This window comes from Scomber japonicus, chromosome 23, assembly GCF_027409825.1.
Source record: "Scomber japonicus isolate fScoJap1 chromosome 23, fScoJap1.pri, whole genome shotgun sequence".
NCBI lineage: Eukaryota > Metazoa > Chordata > Actinopteri > Scombriformes > Scombridae > Scomber > Scomber japonicus.
Window position 1 is genome coordinate 13,156,154 of NC_070600.1, and position 21,057 is coordinate 13,177,210.

Sequence of the window (21,057 nt, forward strand, 5' to 3'; positions counted from 1 at the left end):
TGAATGCGCTGTAAACAACAAATCCATCGGTTCAACTTAGAATTGCAAGAAAATTGAGCTGCGCACTTTGTTTCTGTTGAAGAAGACAGATTGCAGTTAGTCAATCTGTGACTTTGGAATAATACACCAATAATAAAAGTGTGGTAAAGAAAGAAAATCAATGTAGAGTTCCACAGTGGCCACAGCTACTGTTTAGAGAGATCGCCTGAATCTTGGAGCATAAATACTGCATTTATTTCAAGTGACAGTTGTTTGACAGTTGAATTACAAGTATGGTAGCATTTATTTTACAGTACAGTAATGAGGTCACTTATACTTGTAAATATTTATAAATGAAAAGATAATTACTTGTAGTTATACTGTAATAGATGCAATAATTAACTAGTGTCTACATACTTTTATTTTTACATTGGTACAGAAATATAATTACATCTGATTATGTAAAATAGTAGCAGGCACAGTAGTTAGTAATCAATTACTTGGCAATTACACCATGTTATTAAATTATTATTACAAAAAAGTGCCAATACTGCATAATTGCATTGTAAATACTAGGTAATTGATGGTCTGTAAATATATAGGGAATTATATATTTGTACCAATAATCACTGCAACGTTCAGGGCAAATACCAAGTAGCTGTTTTTATTTTTGTTCAACTCATTACTTTATAATTACTGAACTGTAAAACAAAGTGCTACCACAAGTATGTAAATCAGCTCAAACAGTGAGACAGCCATTTTAAAAGAGAAAAAACTTGATCTCTGATATCCTTTGCAATTTCAATACTTGAGTTTTTAAGGAGAACCAATGAAATGTTTTTCACAGTGTATAAATTTACACGTGTATTGTACTGTAAATCTGTTTTCTTAATCCTGCTAATCAGACCTGGGTCAATACAAAGTTCAAACCACTAAGGTATGTCACTTATTCCAATGCAGCCAATTAAAAAATACTTTGAAGCCCAAATAGTTCATGTTCACATTTAAAGGACTAGTATGTAGGATTTAGTGGCATCTAGCTGATAGATTACAAATTGCAACCTCATTAACCCTCCTTTCCCCTAAACTTGGTTTGTCCATTCTGGGCGACTGTAGAAACATGGCAATGCAACAGGGTGGGCTCTGTGGAAGGGGACCAGCTTCCTATGTAAATACTAAGGGCTCATTCTAAGGTAACTAAAACACTTCTGATTTTCGTGAAGTTATATACCAATTAAAACATAAGTATGATATTCGATTTCTGCCAAGTCCATTCCACTACATGCCACTAAATTCTTCACACTGCACCTTTAAAAATGGTTTTAGGGATTCTTATGGTGACCAAAATGACTCTAAAATGATCATCATTTGTAAGACTTGTTAAAAAAAATTAAATTACATTTTTTAAAACAATTATAATGGTGGTGAATTGTGTAATGACCCAGGTGTGATGTTCATTGGTATACTGTATATTGCGATGAATCTTTTGCATACGGTTCTGCACTGCCAAACACCTTCTCTCTGTTTGTCTCTTGTGCTCTTGTGGTAGTAGCACACTATCTCTGGGTGTCTCTCTCAGCACGGAGGTCAGTTTGCTCTCAGCTCCTATCAATACAGAAAGAAGAGTACCACTACATAACGAAAGCTTTAAAAAGCACCCAGGTTCAGTCATACTTAAAATACACACTTTTGCTATGGTGAGGTTTTTTTCCCTGCCACAGCTGGAGGCAACATCCCTTTGGCTCTAATGAACTCCAGTTTATGAGCACCAAGAGATCCAGGTGGATGTACCTTCTGCTTGGTACTGCCTGCAGTTCTTCAAGTTAATAGGGGAAATTGGCAAGAGCATAGCAGCTTTGTAACAGAGTACCCTGCAGCCTGTTAGTCATGCTATTACCATCACTATCAAGGTATTGTGGGGCCAATCTATAAACCTGTCCCGGGATCTTAGTTTATACTGTATGTCCTTGAACACTTTTTCCTAATCAACTTCATGACCTTGGGATAGGTATTTTCTATTTAAATGAAGTCTGAATTGACCTCTTGTTTTCCGTTGGGACTGAAAGTAAACTGATCTCCTAAACCTGATGATCTTATTCTGCATATTTCCGGGAGTATAGCTCATTCTAAATGGCTCAGTGTGTAGTGACGTGGTTCAAACTATTGATGAAGTGATTCTTGTAAATCAGTCAGTGAGACGTTTATTCTGAACTTTGTGAGTATCCTCTTCACTCTGAGCAAAATGTGTACGTATTTGATACCTGAAAATGTAAGCACACAACCACTGTTGTCTCTAAGTCTAGTCACTGGTTTCTAAATAGCTTTTTATATAGCCAAAAACTGTCCTTTTGTTTATCAAAGAACTTTATCTTGAAAACTGTATATTAAAACCCTAAATGTACTATTACTGTTGTGTTGATTTAGATTTTTTTTCTGTATTAAGGACACTGACAGACTTTGTTTGATCTTGACTGCCTTGATTTTTAGTCTTTCAGTGATTCACTTCACTACAGAACTCTTTCCAAAAAATACATCTACCAGTTTACTGAAAGCAAAGAAAAAATATCCTGCCTCCATGCCAAAGTGCTGTTGCCATGGATACAATCACTGTAAGGGATACTACAGCAAATTAATATTGCTCCTCCATAAAGTCTTTAGACTTGCAAGAGACAGAATCAATAAAATCAATGCAGTAGAGGCCGAGATATCTTGACTTTTCGTCTCCAGCGCGAGTCAAACTCCAAAAATATTGGATGCTACTATTCCCACAATACAACTTAATGGTGTTTTTTGTTTTTTTTAATTAGACCCTTGCTGACTGGTAAACGCCAAGGTTTTTCAACCTGCATGCCTCTAGGTTGTGACTAACAATAAATTCTGTAGCACTTAACCTCACTCAGAAGTTTATTTATCATCTCTAGTAGTCTGACTTCCAAAGAGGTATTAACAGAGCTAGATATTTCATTGGTGTAGAGACCACAACTTAATTTGCCATAAAAAACAAAGAGAGATTAGAAACAGACACATGTCACACTACCACATGAAGGGGGAATGGTTCTAGTGATTAGAAGACATATTGTTTACATTAGCCACTGAATTCTTAGTGTTACATATCTGTTTCATATTATCATCTGGTTGGTAGCACCCCATTTGCTTGGATGCAGATGAGCCCTTGGTGCATTTTTCATTAAATAAAGTGTAAAATGGAGTCTGATAATTCTAAAGAGATATGTTTTATCATGATGCATAAGTTTAACCACAGATATTTAAGTTTTGAAACATGAAGTAAAACAGTTGTTACTCTGTTCCTCCTTGGGAATAAAAATATGTCCTGGCGTCCTGGTTTCCTTGAGATCCTCCGACTACAGCAGATCCAAAGCGAAAAAAATGTCTTCATTTTTCTTCTTCCCTTTAAAATATTCATCAGCGATGTATCACTGTGCTCTACTCTCCTAACACATCCTACACACCCTCTCTCTCCCCTCTCTGTTGCCTTTTCTTTGTCTGCTGCATCCAAAGTGTTACACAATGATGACGTCCTGGGTCTGTGTGTGCGATAAGGATGCAGAACAGAACTGTTTATACCTCCTGAAACCGAATTAGCTGTCGGTCTGGAACACTGAGCAGATGCCAGAAAGCTTCCACCACCACTGAGTCGTCTTGCTCAGTCCCCCAGAGGACGCCACTCACTCCCACTGTTGAGGAGGAGGTGGTCTCTTTCCATTTCTCTCTATATATTTTCTCAATTTCCTATCAAGAAAGAAAGTGAGGATAGAAGAGATGTCATAAAGAAACATAGACCAGAGGAAAAATGGAAATGTCTTAGAATATGTTGACATTTGATTAAAAACAGTCCTTTTGTGCTGCAATTTTAACTTGCATTCAAAAGAATGACAGCAGAGAAAGCATAATTCACTATGAGTAACAATCACAGATTCAAATATGTAAATATGTACTTATTGAGGTGTGCTTGGGTTATCTTCCCCTACACCCTGAAGGCATCTAAATGTCACAGAAAGCACACAGAATCTAAAAATGCATTTGGGAAGTCTTATTTTTAGCCCATTATTCTCAAATCAACTGTTCACTATACACTTTGAATCTAATTCGCCAAGTAGCTGCCATTTATCTCACAGAAAATGAGAGCCCGACTGTGAAATATCTGTTGAAAAATGAGAAATTGTTCACTTTGAAATGCACCACAATTCTGGCTTTTATCTGTTGTCTCCCCTATCTCCTCCCTTCTGTCACAGAGGAAGTACTGCATGTGTGCGTGTGCGTGTGTGCGGGTGTTATAGGGCATCTCGTCCCAGAAAAGCTGACAAGCAATGTGCCACTCATCTTGGTAATTTCCCCCAAACAGTTGGCCTCCTGCCAGTGCACTCACTCACACTCAATCAGCCTCAATCAGCAACATACTCAATAAAGTGTCTGCAGCTTTAGTTGTGTGTGTGTGTGTGTGTGTGCAGGGATGAGTGTGTGTGTGTGTGTCTGTGTGTGCTTTTGTTATTTCATTATGTGATTTGTCTTCAGAAGCATTTCTTTCCAAATTCAACTTCTAATTCAAAGTCTTTTCATGATCAAACACTGAGAAGTTCTGATCCAGTCTTTTAATCTCCTATTGTACTTCTATTTTGGGCTCTGAAGGGACAATTCTATGGCTTGACTGTAGATATGCAACAGTATACAGATGTGTAGTTGCATTGTTAACACTGATAGGACAGCTGTTTCACAACTGGTGTTTGACTTGATTTCACTCAGACAAAAATCTTGATTTGCTTCCAGGAAGGTTTTGTGTCACTGATTCTGCTGCAGATGGATTATAAAGCAGACAAAAGCTATTCAGCATTTTAGACAAAGAATGTTGTTTATCATTGTGTCACTAATGCCATTAATTACTTTATACAGTCTGCTCCCATTATAGTTACTTAAGTTACTTCGGTGACATAGCAGATGACAACATCTCTTCATTTTGCAACTGACCTCTTTTCTTCCAGTAAGAGAAATGCTCAGTTTATTCTTGGTTGTGAATGACATCAGATGTTATTTGATCTGACTATCCTACCGAGATGAGATTGAGATGTACATCATTATGATTTCAATATATGGTGTATGACAATCAGTAGCTTACAGAGGAGATCCATGTACTAATATTACAGGTATTACAGGGGGGTTGACTGTGGCTGGTGCTCTGGAAAAAGAGATGAGATGTTTCTGACAGAACAAAGTTGTCAGATATCTTTGTGCAGAAAGTATTTTTGGTTGTACTCATCATAAAAAAAATGTTTTGTTTTTTTTCCTCTGTCCCACTGAATATGTCAGTATGGCAGGTGAAATTTGATTGTTTGGAATTCCAATCCAGAGAGAAAATGCACATTAAGGATCATTTCTAGACTGGTGTTGCAGACGTTTGACTGCAGGTTTTGGTGTTCAGACACACTCCCACCTTTCTGTTTTCCAAGTGTAACTGGGCATTCATCAAAAACAGGAAGTTCCAGCCAAGCAAACTGGCTGGGCTAAGGTTTTTCTGGCTGTGCTTTATGAATGGTTGCTAGGTAACCAGGGAGTTAAGTTACCATCTATCTAACTTTCTCCTATTTTCCTCTTGGTGTTGTGTATCTCGCATTGAAAAGGAACATCCATTCATGAAGCAGGCATTAGTAACCAATGTACGAAAGTAAAGTTAGCTCTTAGAATGACTCAGGTGCAAATACCAATACAATACTGTAGTGGTATTATAGTAGTAAAGTTGCATTAAGAAATATCTCTATAATAATGAAAGTTTAAATGAATTATTATTATTATCTTAAACATGTTGCTTGTAGTGGCAAAACAAAACATTTTGGAGTGTTTTAGTATATTTCAGGTTATTGTTTTACAGCCTGCAGCTTTATTGTGGTGGTTCATTCTCATGTATTTTATTTGAAGACACAGCAGGCTGATGTTTATAGGGGAAAAAACTCTAATAAACTCACTGCACGCCACATACCCAGCACCAAATACCAGGCATACAAAGTTAGTGACTAGCTGGTCAACAAAGGGGGCCAGCAGCTAGACAAGAAACCAAACCTCGCCAGGTAGCAAGCACACACACAGACACACACACACACACACACAGTCATTTTACACCAATATTACTTTTCAGTATTTACTGAGACTTTTCATTTTGGAGATTGCGTTATATTGCAAAAACATATTGAGATTCTCCATTGGGAACTGCTCAGTAATATCCCTCCCTCTCCATTTCTCTCATATTCTCCCTCTCCCTCTCTTTCTATAGGCTACCATTCTGTCTACTGCCTCTCCAACCATTCATTTCTCATCTTCTCTGAGCGCTATTCTGCCCTCTCATACATTTTAATGGCAGCAGTTTGATCTGGCTGGTCAAAAAACATTCAAATGTGTCCGCTCACATTGAATAAATACATAATTTAGCAACACAAGTCAACTTCTGTTCAGTGTTGTGGAAAAGACAAGATAAATATTTCACTTTCTGAAGAATGGGTAGAATGGGATTTACTCTAAGATGAGATGCTGAGTCGTGTGTGTTTCTGTTGGAGTCTTTATAGGTTCTTGGTCTTGTTTAGATGCAACAGAGCACTCCTTTTAGATGACTGTTCATCACAGGTCTCAGGCATACAATTTTACCAAGCAGGGGGGCCAAGAAAATTGATTTGAAAAACGAAAACATCAAGCATATCTGAGAACGATGCTATTCACTTACTAACAACACCGCCCAGATGTGTCAAAGGGCAGACAGGAAATAATCTTCCAAACAAACTATAATACACTCTGTCCATTTATTTGTTGTTCAAGGTCAGAGATGCAGCAGGCTAAGCAAGGTAGTCCTTCATCCTTACCTCATGTTCCGTCCTCTGCCCCTCTTCAGGGATCCCGAGGCATTCCCAGACCAGATGGGATATATAATTCTTTAATTGAGTTCTGGCTCTGCTTTGAGATCTCCTTAAATGTGCCTGGAATACCTCTACAGGGTAGTGTCCAGGAGATAGTCTGATCCAGAGCTGCAACAATCGATTAGTTGCCAACTAACAAATGAACTATCAATTATTTTGTACATCACTTATTCATTCTTTCTTTTAAATGTCCCTAACAAGCATATGTTCTGGTTTCTATAATAGTAAACTACATAGCTTTGCCTTGTGGACTATTAGGACGTTTGAGGATGTCATCTTGGGCTTTTGTAGAGTAAACAATTAATTAAAAATATTCCAACAGATGAATCGACAGTGAAAGTAATCGTTAGTTGCAGCCCTATGCTGATCAGATACACAAAACACCTCAAAAAGCTCCTTTCAAAGTGGATATCTAAGTTCTTCACCATGTACCTGGACACAAGCCCATGCTAGTGACGCGGCTCTATGAATAGCAATGTTTGCCGGCCATCTGTCAGTTTCTTAGTCACCAGTCTGTATTTTCTTAGCAACTATTGAATAGATTGCCATGAAATGTAGTACAGACATGACCAATGCTAACATGTGCAGCCTTAAAGAGCTGCTACATTAAAATGATTGTGCACTCTTACCTTTACGAACTAACCAAAGATAAATCAGGATCTTTACCTCCACACTCATCTCTGTCTTCACCCCAACATGCCCATATAACTGCGGACACCATGCCTAGAAGAACACAAGAAGAAAAAGAATGTACACATATCGTCCATCATGTTGTTTTGATGGAAGCAAGTTGCCATAAGTCCACTCAAAACAAAAGTACCGTTGACCGTCAGTGAGTCAGATGTATTCAGTGGAGCTCATCATTATTTCTCAACATGAAGAAAATTGTTCATGCATAACAAGTATTACTACACCTTGAGAGTGTGAGCTGAAGAGTACAGCAATACCCTTACACAGAGGGGCACATGCATAAAAACGGATTAGGTCACACATACTTTGCTGCTGATCATGTTTATGTATAAGACAGAACCAGTCGAGATGAGACTCAGTGGGTCGAAGCCTCATCTCCTGCCCATTTCCAGTCTCTGTGAGTCGATGTGCCACTTAGATGCATGTTAACACGGGTGAAAGTGAGGTCAAGGCGTGTCACTCTGAACACTGTGTCTTCTGATTGTCTCTTTCTTCCTGTCCTTTCAGTCTGGTCCTGAACTGAAAAATGCACTTTGAGGAGGAACATTAGTCCTTCAGTTTAAATGTCTTAATCATTCGCAATCTAAATGCACCAAGGATTTTATGTCCTTGCTGTTTTATTATTGCTGTGTACATTTCTCAGATTCATTTTTATTGAATGTTCAATAACAACTAGATTCTTTATAGTGTTTTAGACATTTATAATGATTTTTTATGAGAATTTGAATTATTTTCATTGCATTTCGACCACCAGCTACTTTGACAATGAATAGACTCTAAACCTAAAGAAAAGATATATAACAGAAGCCTGTGCTATAGCCATTAATAAAATAATGCATAGGGATCATAATCACCATACTTTTGTGTGCACAGCCACCTACCTCCTTTCCAGGGGCACCTGATTACTCTTGTTGCTATGGATACCATTCAACACTAAAACCACCACTTTTCATGGCAAAAAAGGTTATATTCAAGTTACCCCAACACACAGCAGGTTGCATCTTAGTTTAGTGTCTCTCACGGCTCAGTGCATTCAGCAGCCCTGATGAAGTATGAAATCAAACAAATATGTCAAAGAGGTCCTGATTTTTATGTAGCTTATGGGCTGATTATTTCTTCCTCTGTGTAGCTTAGTGTGGTTTAACTGTAACTCCAAAGCACATAGGACAGAAAAAAGGGCAAACACGTGGTTTAATTAAAGCTTCTTTTTTTTAAACTCTCTGTGCACATTTCCAGGTCTATATTTCTATTCTGGAGGCTCCACTGGAATAGCCTTGCATCATTCATAGCCCTCCTTCAAAAGATCTCACTCTGTTTTGATTGGTTAACTTCCAAAAGCTTCCACTGGCAGTGGTGACAACATAAAAAAGTAGTTTGATTTTGCTGTTTTATCTCATTCATTACTCAACATACAAACTACTCAAATACATCCATACATTTTTGAGCCTAAATCTAATTAGAAATATATGAGTGGACAACCTCATCAACAAAGGTTATGGAACCATTTGTGGTCATGCAGAAACTTTTACAATGTGTAACATAGAAATATCAAGCTATAACAGTATCAAAAACATGCTGTTTCTTAAAAAAAAAACCTCATTAGGTATACAGTATACATAGTGACCTTCATCAAACTTTCATCAGGTATATACTTGATAAGGTTTTTTCAACCAAAATGAATAAACTAGCTCTAAGCAAAAAAGTGTGCAAGATTGGACCAAGGTTAAAAGTATTAAACTTCTGGCTTGGATGCAGTAAGTTAATAAGTTGCTTTGGTATTATCCTTCAGTATGGAGCATGAGGCATCAGACCTTTCTGTATTGATGTATTTAAATTGGACTGAACTAGTTGAACCAAGTATGCATATTATTAGTGGGTTTCTTTTTATTTAAGGTATGTATGTATGTATGTCTTCAGAGGGTTCCATGACCTACGGAGCCTTTTTAAATACAATGTTTCTTAATATTTCTCTAAAAAACGTGTTTCTTATATACAAATTCTTTCCTTGATGACAGAATTCATGAACCAAAGGGAAAGGAGTGAGCTATTTTAGCTTTTGTTTTCCTTGTCATTCATTTCTAGGTCACTGGGAGAACTGAATGCTTGGCTGAGCTTGAGACGTGCTCAATGAAGGATCTCCACATCACCGTTCCCATGTGTGTGAGTGTGTGTGCAATGAAGCAAAGGACCTTCCACCCAAACCCAAAAGGCACACACAGATCTTTCTGATACATCTTCAGTTTTCATGTCACCAGCTCAACACACATGCCCACACAAGCGCACACACACATAGCCTATCAGCTTTTAGTGCAATAAAAAGGTCTTTCTTTACCTGCCATCTCTTTCCATCAGCAGTTTTGAGCTCCTACTTTGTAAGAGTGCTGTGGCTGATGGGGATCCGTTTCACTTCAAAAGGCCTTTTTTTATTCTGTCCTGCTCCAGAGCCGAATATAAACTGCAGGTCAGCACATCAAGAATGGTCTGTTAGAGAAATAGCATGGTGGAGGTTGACTGAAAGAGTCACAGTCAAATAAAACATAGACACTGGCATTGACATGGCATTGCATTTCACATATTAAGCACTGCAAACATATACATATTAATCATTAACTCTGACATTTGGTTGTGAAGTTATGCTGATGAAACTCTACATTTCCCCCAAATATTTCTGTCATATGTTCTAAACTTTTCTACAGTTACCAACAAAAGACAAAACTGATGATCAAATGGGGGAAATAAGGTAAACTCGTCCATGCTTAACTGACACAGGTAGAGCTGTTGATCAAACTCATCATCTCGCAATGATAACACTGTCAATACTGTGAATGTTAAAATGTATTTGAAAATGTATATTTGTGCATTTATCATTTTTTATATATTACTTTTCTGTTTCGTTTCTGTCCTTCCTGTTCTGCCATGCATTCATTATGGTTAGGTTGTAATACTTACACTAATACTGAATCCTAATGAGGTTTTCTCCCATAAAAAAATAAATAATAGAAAACTACTGAAAAAATATCTGATAATGTGATAATGAACTTTCAAACCAGTAATGACATAATTTTTCAGTTCTCCCATGCATTATTTATAAAATGGACATGTGCTGACTTCAGTCTACGATGTTTAAATAGGTCTTCTGTGCTATAGCTGAATACAGTATCACACATAAATTCTGTCTACAAATGATAGAGGGCCAGTGAGAAAGTTAAATATCAAACCCCTTCAGCAAAATACGGCTTACAGTGTCTGGATTTTTTTCTCAACTAAAATCTAATGGTATGATGGAGATATATACTGGATAACAAGAATACTTCTAAAAGCATATTGATAGTATACACTAAAAACAAATCTTGGAAGAATAGTAAAATTCTATGAATAAAAGCTATATTTTATGTACCATATTAGCCTGTGGGTTTTATCAGTTATATTCACTTTAAAGCTACACTGTGGGACTTTTGTCTTCCCCTACTGGCAGTGAGAGTAATTACAAAAACACTGTTGACATATGTTTACTTCATAGGCTTCACTGTAGTTTGATCCATCCCATGAATAGTTACACAACTATTACACAACCCCTGCAAAATGACAGAATTTAAAAGGCTAGAAGAGCGGTAAGACGAAATTATTCTATCCTCATTCAAGTTAGCAGAGGGCAAACCAGAAGTTAGCCCCTTGGTGGAAATCTCTGGTGTGCATTCTCTGCCTATAGAGGATGTACAGTATGCATTCATCTGGCCAGCACGGGAATACTAAACCAGACACCAAACTTATACTGTGAAATACAGAGATTTACCTGGCGCCCTTTTCTATTTCAATGATAACTTAACAACAACTTAAATTACACAGAGTAAAGACAATTCTCTACAAGCTAAAGTAAAACAAAAAGGCTTTAAATGTTCATTCCTTGTAATCCTTGTTCAATTGAGGTTAGGCACTATGAAAGCTTTGTCTGGTTTAGCTCCAATTAGGCTGTCCTATTCCAGATTAAGAGATCAGAAGATCAGAAACCCTCCCAATACCCCCCAGGTTTTATGTCCAAGGCTTTCTAAGTTTGTACACAAAGCCTCTCAAAACAAATGGGAAAGATGCCCATATAGTATAGTGTCAAGTTTTGTTCTGATCAGAGAAGCGCTGAATCAACACATTTTGGTCAATTCAGGTGTTGTAGTTCTATCATCTTATATTGTTCTTTCCATAGCAAATTTTACTGACACAACTAAATGGAACTGAGCCATAGTTAATGTTATGAGTTACACCTGTGCTTTCCCTGCTTTGACAACTCAAAGAGCTGTGAAAAGAGGCCTTTTTGGCAGCATGACTCCACCTGATGAGTCAACAACACACCACCTGCCACTTTATGAGCCAGTTCATCTTTGAGATAAAAGTTGCTCAAACAGCATTAGTACAGTAGAAAAACAGTTGCACTCGTTACCCTTCTTCCCAAAAGATGTGGTGTGTTGAAAAGAAAGTACTGTGTTTACCTCATTATCTCCACATTTAACTGCTGCACGCCAACAGCCACATTAGCAGCCAGCAGATGCTGTCAGACAACTTTTTTGCTTCACCATTAGAGAAAAATCTCTGGGGAAATCAATGGATTTAGTAACCATGCTTATACATAAATGAAATGCACTGTGTATACGATGGCAGAGCCTTGTTCACGTCTTTAGTGACAGTATTTTGTTGTCACTAGCATCTGGTTATCATCATCAAACACTGACATTATATGTATTGCAGCATTTGGAGATCAAAAGATAAAACTCTGCCTCAAGAACACACTCACAAACACACTGATGCTGTTGGCTTCATTACGTCTTAGGTAACAGAAATACAGATGGCTTTGTCAGCAATGACTAAACCATCTGTAAAGCTATTTTTCACAGTGTCTGGTAATCAGCATTAATGTTTGCTGGGCCCCAGCTGTTTCTTTACATGCTGATGTTCTGCAGCATGTGCTTTGCTTCTAACTGCATTGCTGGCAAGGAAAGGATCTCACAGGCATGCGCAGTAAAGTAGACATGCATGCATGAAAGCTCACTGAGATTACAAAGCAGAATGCACACACAAACACACAGAGACAGGCAGCACACACACAGAAGCACAGAGAGTCCCAGGAGTTACAATTACAAACACTGTCAGACTACAAATACTCGTCTCTGAAAGGTAATTACTTTACTCACCATAGTCATCTTACCCTCTGAGCCTTAATATAAAACTTCATAGTCTGACAAACTGCTGTATTTATTGTTTAAGGCATCCCAGCTCAGTCATATAGAGAGCTGTAGCTAAAATATATGGGAGGTTTGAGATTATGCTCAGCCCGTGCAATCATGTTGTGTCGGAAACTGAAAAATCGACTCATTGCTCACGTATGGAGATGCTAAATCATTCCTTACACGCGTTGTGCTAAAACATGACTTTTGTTCACGCTGCCACTGTAGAAGAATCCTCCTTTAGCTTTGTCCTTGGAGTAAATAAAATAACCACAGAGTGTCTCCAATGCTTGTTCATTTGAAGAAGAAAACTGATTATGTACTTTTATGTGGAGTCAAGGAAAACTAGCTGTTGAAATTTACTTAAGAGCAAATATCTATCTGTACTGTGAAAATCAAGCTGTTGTTTTTTTTCATGGTGTATATGCCGTAGAATCCATGAGAGGTTTGCCACAGAATAACTTGATTACATTGGTGAATTGTTCCCCTTAAATGAATTAAAGTTGATGCACGAGAGGAATTTAAGGACTGCTGTGCAAGCAATATGTCACACTTACCAAGTTCATAGTGGCTCATAAGATTTGCAGCATCTTTAATTGCACTTGCAGTCTATTCTATAGCTGTTAATACACACAGTTGGATATTGGTTTTATACTGTGTTTTAATAGTTTCTTCCTGGCTGTAATAGTTGCTGTTAAAAACAAACATTTCATTGAGTGTAACATGGTTATATAATGGCTAAAAATAATCAGAGAAAGGTTGTTTTAGATTGTGGGTGTTAGTGAAAAAACAAGTGGAGAAGTCTTCTTTTAATAGACACTATAAGTGGCTACAAAGCAACATGGAAGGTATTTCTTTTTATTGACGGTTGAGTTGAGTCAAATAACAAGAACGGTCTGATTTTGTCTGATATGAGCAGCTCACACCAAATATAAACTCTTCAACAATGGTTCAGAACAAAGAAACTCTGCAGATGTAATTGTGCTTTTCTCTTTAAATCTCAATCTTTTCAACAGCGCTATACTCCAAACAGAATCCCATTTGGCATAGCGTGCTGCTAGAAAATAGTCAAAGTAATTTTAGTTGTGTTCTTTAAATAACATTCAAACCAGATCAAGGTGCTTGAGTACACACAACTCAAAAGGTTCCCACAAAATAAAGAGTGAACACTAAAATTGTACAAAACTGATAGTATACTCATTATTTGGTGTGTTCTCAGAAGAACAAGAAGTCAGATGTCTCCTCAGATGTTTCTCAAAGCAAGAACTAAGCTGATATTCAACTATTGTACAAATGCCCAGATTTTGAGCATTCACTGCCGGCAGCAAGTATTTACCTCTTATACTGTTGTGTTGGATTGATAGTAGGATTCAGGTATGAATACATTTAGGCAACTAAATAGAGAGAGAGAGAGAGAGAGAGAGAGAGAGAGAGAGAGAGAGAGAGAGAGAGAGAGAGAGAGAGAGAGAGAGAGAGAGAGAGAGAGAGAGAGAGAGAGAGAGAGAGAAATATGACAACATTATTTTTTTATAGAACAAGACACAAACTTCAGACATGCCCATTCACTACACTCATGTCATTTTTAGGGATACTTGACTCATGTCTTTTAAGTGTAAATTAGATAGTGTTTCTAAATGTGGCACAGTTTCTGGTTGTAAACCAAAATTTTGCACTAACCACCTTTGAGTCATTCAACCCAGCAACCAAAATTTGATGCATGAGACAACATCAAATCAGCCGGAAACATTTTTCCTTTTTACATCAAGGAGGCAGAGTCAGCAGTCTTGAATCTGTTCACACAGCAGGACAATGTGCACCAACTACTGTGCAGCCATAATGAAGAATTGTGATGACCTAATAATACTATTGAAATTGGTTTTAACACTTTTACTGTATGTAATAAAACATTTTAGTCCAATTAGTTTTCCATATTTATTCACAAGTAAGATAAATACTTCATTTTAACTCATTTAGTAACTTTTTATTTCCCAAATGTATTAATTTATTGATGTCCCATACTCCATTTGATTGACTGTAGAGCCAACAAATGGAAACTCTCTTTTTGCAGTTTTTCCTCACACACACACACACACACACACACACACGTATATTGTCACTGTTCTCATCGCTCTCTGCTCTGAGATGGGATCCCAGATGATTTGGAAGATGTGTTTGTCAACATTATCCCTCCACCCTCACTCTTCTATTGGGTTGCATTTACTATTTCATACATAACAATGGGCATGCACAGGTTCATTACACTCACATGACAGCTCACTGATTGATTGATATTAATGTATGTGCTTTGTGTGTGTGTGTGTGTGTGTGTGTGTGTGTGTGTGTGTGTGTATGTGGGAGAGCCACAGACGGACACCTGCTGCTGACTACTTGATGGACCCTCTTTAACGAGCAGCACTTATTGCCATGGAAACCCTCCCTACACACACATGCACTCACACAGAGTGGAGCCTGCAGACTGATCATTAGAGTCTAGTGATCTTTCTCCTCTGTGTCCTCTTCTACCCCCACTGTCCTCCTTTGAGATCCAAGAAAATTGCACCCCTCCCTCTATCACGCCCTTCCTCTCTTCCTCTCCCTCCATTTTTGCTTCCCTTCATCAGGCCCTGTTTGTCAGTAATGGTCCTATATTCCTCCGTTCCACTTTTCATCTCATATACAATCTTATATGTCACATCTCTACCCGTCATATCCTTTTTTTTTTACAATCTCTCCCTTTATCGCTTCCTTTTTTTGCCACAACTTCAATCCATTTTATTTTTTGGACCTCTGCCTGTAGTCCATCCAACCCTCCCCACCCCCACCCCCCATCTACTATATCTCCTCCAATAATTACCCAGTTGGGGGTTTTAATTAGAAAGAGAGGAGGAGCTGTCTTGTGCAGCAGAGCCCTAATTGAAACCCCAATTAGTCTCCTCTGTGGTGGCTCCACTCTGCCAAAAATCAGATTTTCATCAAGAGGTAAATTTTTTGAAGTGATTACTTTGACTTTTAATAAAATATATTAGGGTGGTAAATCAAAATTGCAGACAAGAAACATCCAACGTTTATAATTATCTCAAGCAATCCACATCAATTTGCTGTGGAAATCAACAGCAGGAAGCAGCAATTGGGGGAGACAAACAAAACAACAAAAAAGTCACTAAGGTAACTTGTTGCCTTGGTGATTACCATAGTGATGGTAAAGTGGTGGGGATTTTGGGGAGGAGGAGAGTGTGGGATTGAAAATTGTGTGTACATTTGTGTTTGCTTGTGTGTGTGTGTGTGTGTGTGTGTGTGTGTGTGTGTGTGTGTGTGTGTGTGTGTGTGTGTGTGTGTGTGTGTGTGTCCATAACCTAATACACTCAGTATGGTTAGGGTTTACAATTAGTGATCTGGCTCAAAGCCTAAGTGGAGCAATTATACACAAAAACACGCATTCACTTATTCATTCTCTTGCTCTCTCTCAGTCATACAAATAATCACTGCATTCATTTTTGTGCATGTTCACACCCAGTCCCTCCCGAGCAGTGATTGTCCAATCATAGCATAGCAACTGTTACTAGATACAGCAGGCCCATCAAGCTTTGTACTTCTCTGCATGTCAACGTCATGTACACTGAGCACATGTAAGAGTTTAGTCTCTTTTTAGCCTTTCAAAAACAGAAAAGCAAAAGTGTAAAGAACGGATTGAACAATATGTGCACAATCATATCTGTAGTCAAGCATTTATATGTGCTTGAAAATGTGTGAGCAGGAAACCTTAATCAGGTGAAGACAACATTTTCATCCAACTCATTTAATGCAGTGAACATCAGCTAGCTAATAAAATCTACAAGCAACAATGATCATTTTAGGCAGTAAAACAGATGATTGCTGGTTAGGTATGAAAAGGCCTGCCTGTGACCCACTCTGTCTAAAATTATGATTTAATTGTTTTAAAAATGACTCAGAATTTCTACTGGTGAAGCTGCCACCATTATCATTATATGTGACATGCAAACATGGAGAACTTTACAGGTGTAGTAACAGTAACTAAGGAGCCTCTGCAAAAAGTAAATTCCCCATGTTGTAAAATACACACACATACACACACCCACAGTTCTGTCTCCATCTCACTCAAAAGTAGACACACATACTGTACTGTAGATTATCAAAGCCCTCCACACACACACGTTCTGCCTGATTGAAACAAAGACAAGCACACACTCTTCCCTCCACCCATCGCAGTGACATGCAGCAGCACACATTCGCATGAACGCTCTCATCCATCCACACGCACACTCTTGTTAAGCCTTCCCTCTTCTACCCCCTGTTGAGTCCAGCCCAGACAGACCCGGCTCAGTCCTATCTGCCTCTGGATTCGACTGCAGACAGCCGCAGAGCACAGCACAGCACATCCTGATAAGCTCCCATTGATTGGCTTCAGACTGGGCTGAAAGGCTGAACACATTGTCGCCTCTTTCCCTCTCTCTCTCTCTCTCTCTCTCTCTGTACACACATACACCAACATGCACACATACTCACTGGGAATAAGAGAAGAGGGGCACAAGGGGGAGAAAGAAAGGATGAGGGGAGAAGGGTGATGGAAAAGAAACTAAATTCACAATGACAAAAGCGGGACAAATCAAGAATAAGGGGGAGGCTGACTTGTTTGGGCAGATACTGCAGCTGGTATAGGCAGCAAAGAGAAAAGGAGAAGGAATCAAATCTGCAGGTAGATGTACAGTATATTCAAAAGGAGCTGAGAATAAGATAAGGATTTGACTGCAGCAGAGACAGAAAGAAGAGAAGGAAAGAGAGCAAACTGGATGATGGACAGCTAATCAGAGCCTACCAGGCAGGCAGACAGTCAGAGAATAGGAGTTGAAAAACCTATTAAACAGCAAGACTAAACATGTCAAGATTGGCTAATAATGCAGGCATATCTTCGACCAAGTCATGATGTCAGATTTTGAAACTGACAGGGTGGTGTAGCATTTACTGCTTTGAAAATGTTCACCAGTAATTATATCTCTCCTTTCAGACACCAGTCACCAGTCAACAGGCTATTTATCATATTGAATAAAACGCAAGCATTATTGAACGCTACAAGCCTGCTGGAAACCGAAATGAATAATCAAAACTAACAGATTAATGTAGTATTGCTGATTTTTCAGTGTCTGAGATGTAGGATATATAAAACAAGACAAGGTAAGATTCAAATCCTCAACCTTGCGAAAATGCAATCTGTGCTGTAACCCGCTGCGTCACAAGGACGCCTCTGAACCGAAAGATGGGGTTGTAATGGGGGGGGAGTGAGCCCCTTCTGTTCCTGAGGTGTGACTGCATGATTGTTCCACTCGGCTGCAAGCTGCGACAGACAGAGCTCTCCTGGGGAGACAGCAGCTGATGGAGGGACTAACCGCATTGTTGCACCAGTGGGAGAGAGACAAGGGGGAGAACATGGGAAGCGGGTGGGGAGTTTATTATTTTTGAAGGCTTCAAGATACCCGTGCAAATTACATGTATGTTGTTGCATCTTGTGTTATTAGTAAGTTAAGAACAGTTTGGTACCTTAAATGGTACAATCATAGTGGGTAGGCTCACAAGTCAGTCTAAACACTTGCCTAACAGAGACTGAAGACAAGTTCCCAAGTTTGATTGTAAAAACTGGGTGGAAACAATTGGAGAGTTTTAAAAAAGCCTGCAATGTAGAACCAATCCAAAGTCTTAAGGGTGACCCTTCATACTGGGGTAGTGACATGTAGTTCACTACGGAGGAGAATGGGGGGAGAGCATCATTTCTGGTCAGGCATGGTCTTGACAGATTGTAAGGGCTGTAGGTAGTCAGTGGCTGTTCCTACCGCTGTTCAAGCACCTACCATGCATATAGAAATCAGAAATTAGACTTGTAGGAAGAGATTGTCTAGTATTGCAAGACTATAAAGCAGGTCTGAGAAGTGAGAAGTGCAGGAGTGCTTTAATCCTGCATTTTTTCTAATGGGACGACTCCACTGACTCTAAAACGAAGTCTGTTTGTATAGCAGTGTATTTGAAAATGATCCTAGTTTGATTTATTGCCTAAGTAAGCACTTTCCTAATGAGTTTATGGTCTGTTCTTCAGTAGAGCATGGTATTCATGTTGTAAATCATGGCCCCATTTGGAGTAAAATGGATGATAAAGTAGGGCATGCTTTAGAGAATAGCTACCTGGTGATTGACAAGTCACTACCACAGTAGTGCTTCAGGTGCTTTAGTTGGACACTAGGGAGCTCCTCCCCTGCTCCATGCTCTCGTCCAATTATGGTCACTTCTCATCACTTCCATGCCAAACTCAAGGCTTCAAAACAGTCTGCACATCAACATTTTCCTTCCAGCAACAAAAAGCAGACAGAAAAACTGAACTTTAAAAAGGTATCAATATGGTTCTAAAAATGATTGGCAATTAGCTCATAGGTGGTTTTCTCTCAGTTCAACATGAGTTCAACAAATGTAACACACAAACATTGCTAATTATGGGCACTAACTACCCCTAGACCTCCAAATTCATTGATAACTATCAGCCTGCTAAAAAGAAAAGAAATGGGAATAATTTGAGCCTACTAATATGAGCCTGGAGTACTCCAGCTAGTATATTCAGTTTTCTTGAAAGCAGGATATGTTTCCATGTTACAACAACACATATCCAGGATACTAAAATAACATGATCATGAACGTGGATACCAGTGTATGTGTTATTGTTATGTATACCATTTTTCTATGACTGGTTTCAATCCTGACTGTAACATTCACTATTAGTATGAAAACTCACTATTGTGCTTTTTTTAACGCTAAATAATAGAGCTTACTGTAGCTTCCAGAGAAGGACTGTTCAAAGACGATGTTTGTATGTTTGTGTGTGTGTGTGTATGTGTGTGTGTGTGTGTGTGTGTGTGTGATAAAAAAAATCATACAGAGAGGAAATATAGCTGTGCCCTCTAGTCAGAGAGAAAGCAGCAGGGTACCTAAGCTTCACCTCTCTTCCTTGCTTTCTCTCTCTTCCCCATAAGACTTCCTCTCTCTTCTTCTTCCATATCTTCCAACCTTTATTTTTTTCCTCACTCTTTACGCACTATTTTACACACACACATAAACACACACTTTCTTCTTGTATTTCTTGGCACACGGTATCTCTTAAGAAAGGCTAACCTGCCAAAAGGTATGAAGAAAAAAGAATCACCAAACAACGCCAATACATCTGACAGACTCGCTGTGTCTCGCTGCGGTTGTAATTCTCTGCTTCACTGTACTGTGTTGCTTCTTTTTTCTCTCTCTTTGTCAGTTTGAGTAGTCACGGTCGGGGGGTTAGACTGTCCTTGACTGTTCTGCTCGACTGTCCCTGTTTTGCTTCCAGCACAGCCTACAGGGTTTTTAATTGCAAAGCTGGTTTATTAATACATTTATTTCTACTATTGTCATACACTGGTGATGTCACTCAAATACTTGTCTTTCAGACCTTTTACTCATTAATATATTTTATCAGGTTATTCCCAGAACCAGAATTACCTCAGGACTTTTTAGATTGCAGGTGTTGGAGAGAAAAAACCTTCCCATTGTTTTCAGACACATCTCAGAATGCCCTGCAGCACCCACACAGCACTATACATTGTACTGTAATACGCTATATGCAGGCAGTGTCATGCATCATAGGACATGAAGTATAATGCTCAACCTCAATTTAGATAAGTGCTTTTTAATCCACTAGAACACATAAATGCATCATAAAACTCAATATTTTGAGACGTTTGCTTTGACCCGGCCAAGTTTTTGCATCTTCTGTCCATATGACATTTCTATATGGAGGTGAATGTTATGTTCTGTTTCTTTGTTAAGGTGAATGTGACCCTCCACTTTCTAATTGCAGTGTTTTCTTTCATTTGTCTCTCTCCGTGGGTGATTCATCCATGGCAATATTGATGTCTTCTGTCTTGCAATGTAGCAATTTCCAGACATAATCATCTTTATTGACATCTGCTGGCGTCATTACAAAAGTTAGAGTGCACTGATAATGACAGGGATCTTTATTAGTCAGTCTGAATGGCTGTCAATATAACCCAATGGTGCCTAGACATTGGATGGCAACATTGATGGTATAATCGCTTTAGTTATAATCAATGTTGTAATGAACTGAGGACAGTCTATAGACTTCTCAGAATCAAGAAATATGTTTATTTTTTTTCAAATTCATGGAAAGAACTGATATAGAAAATGATTGCTGCTTTATTATTACTAGTTTCAATCAA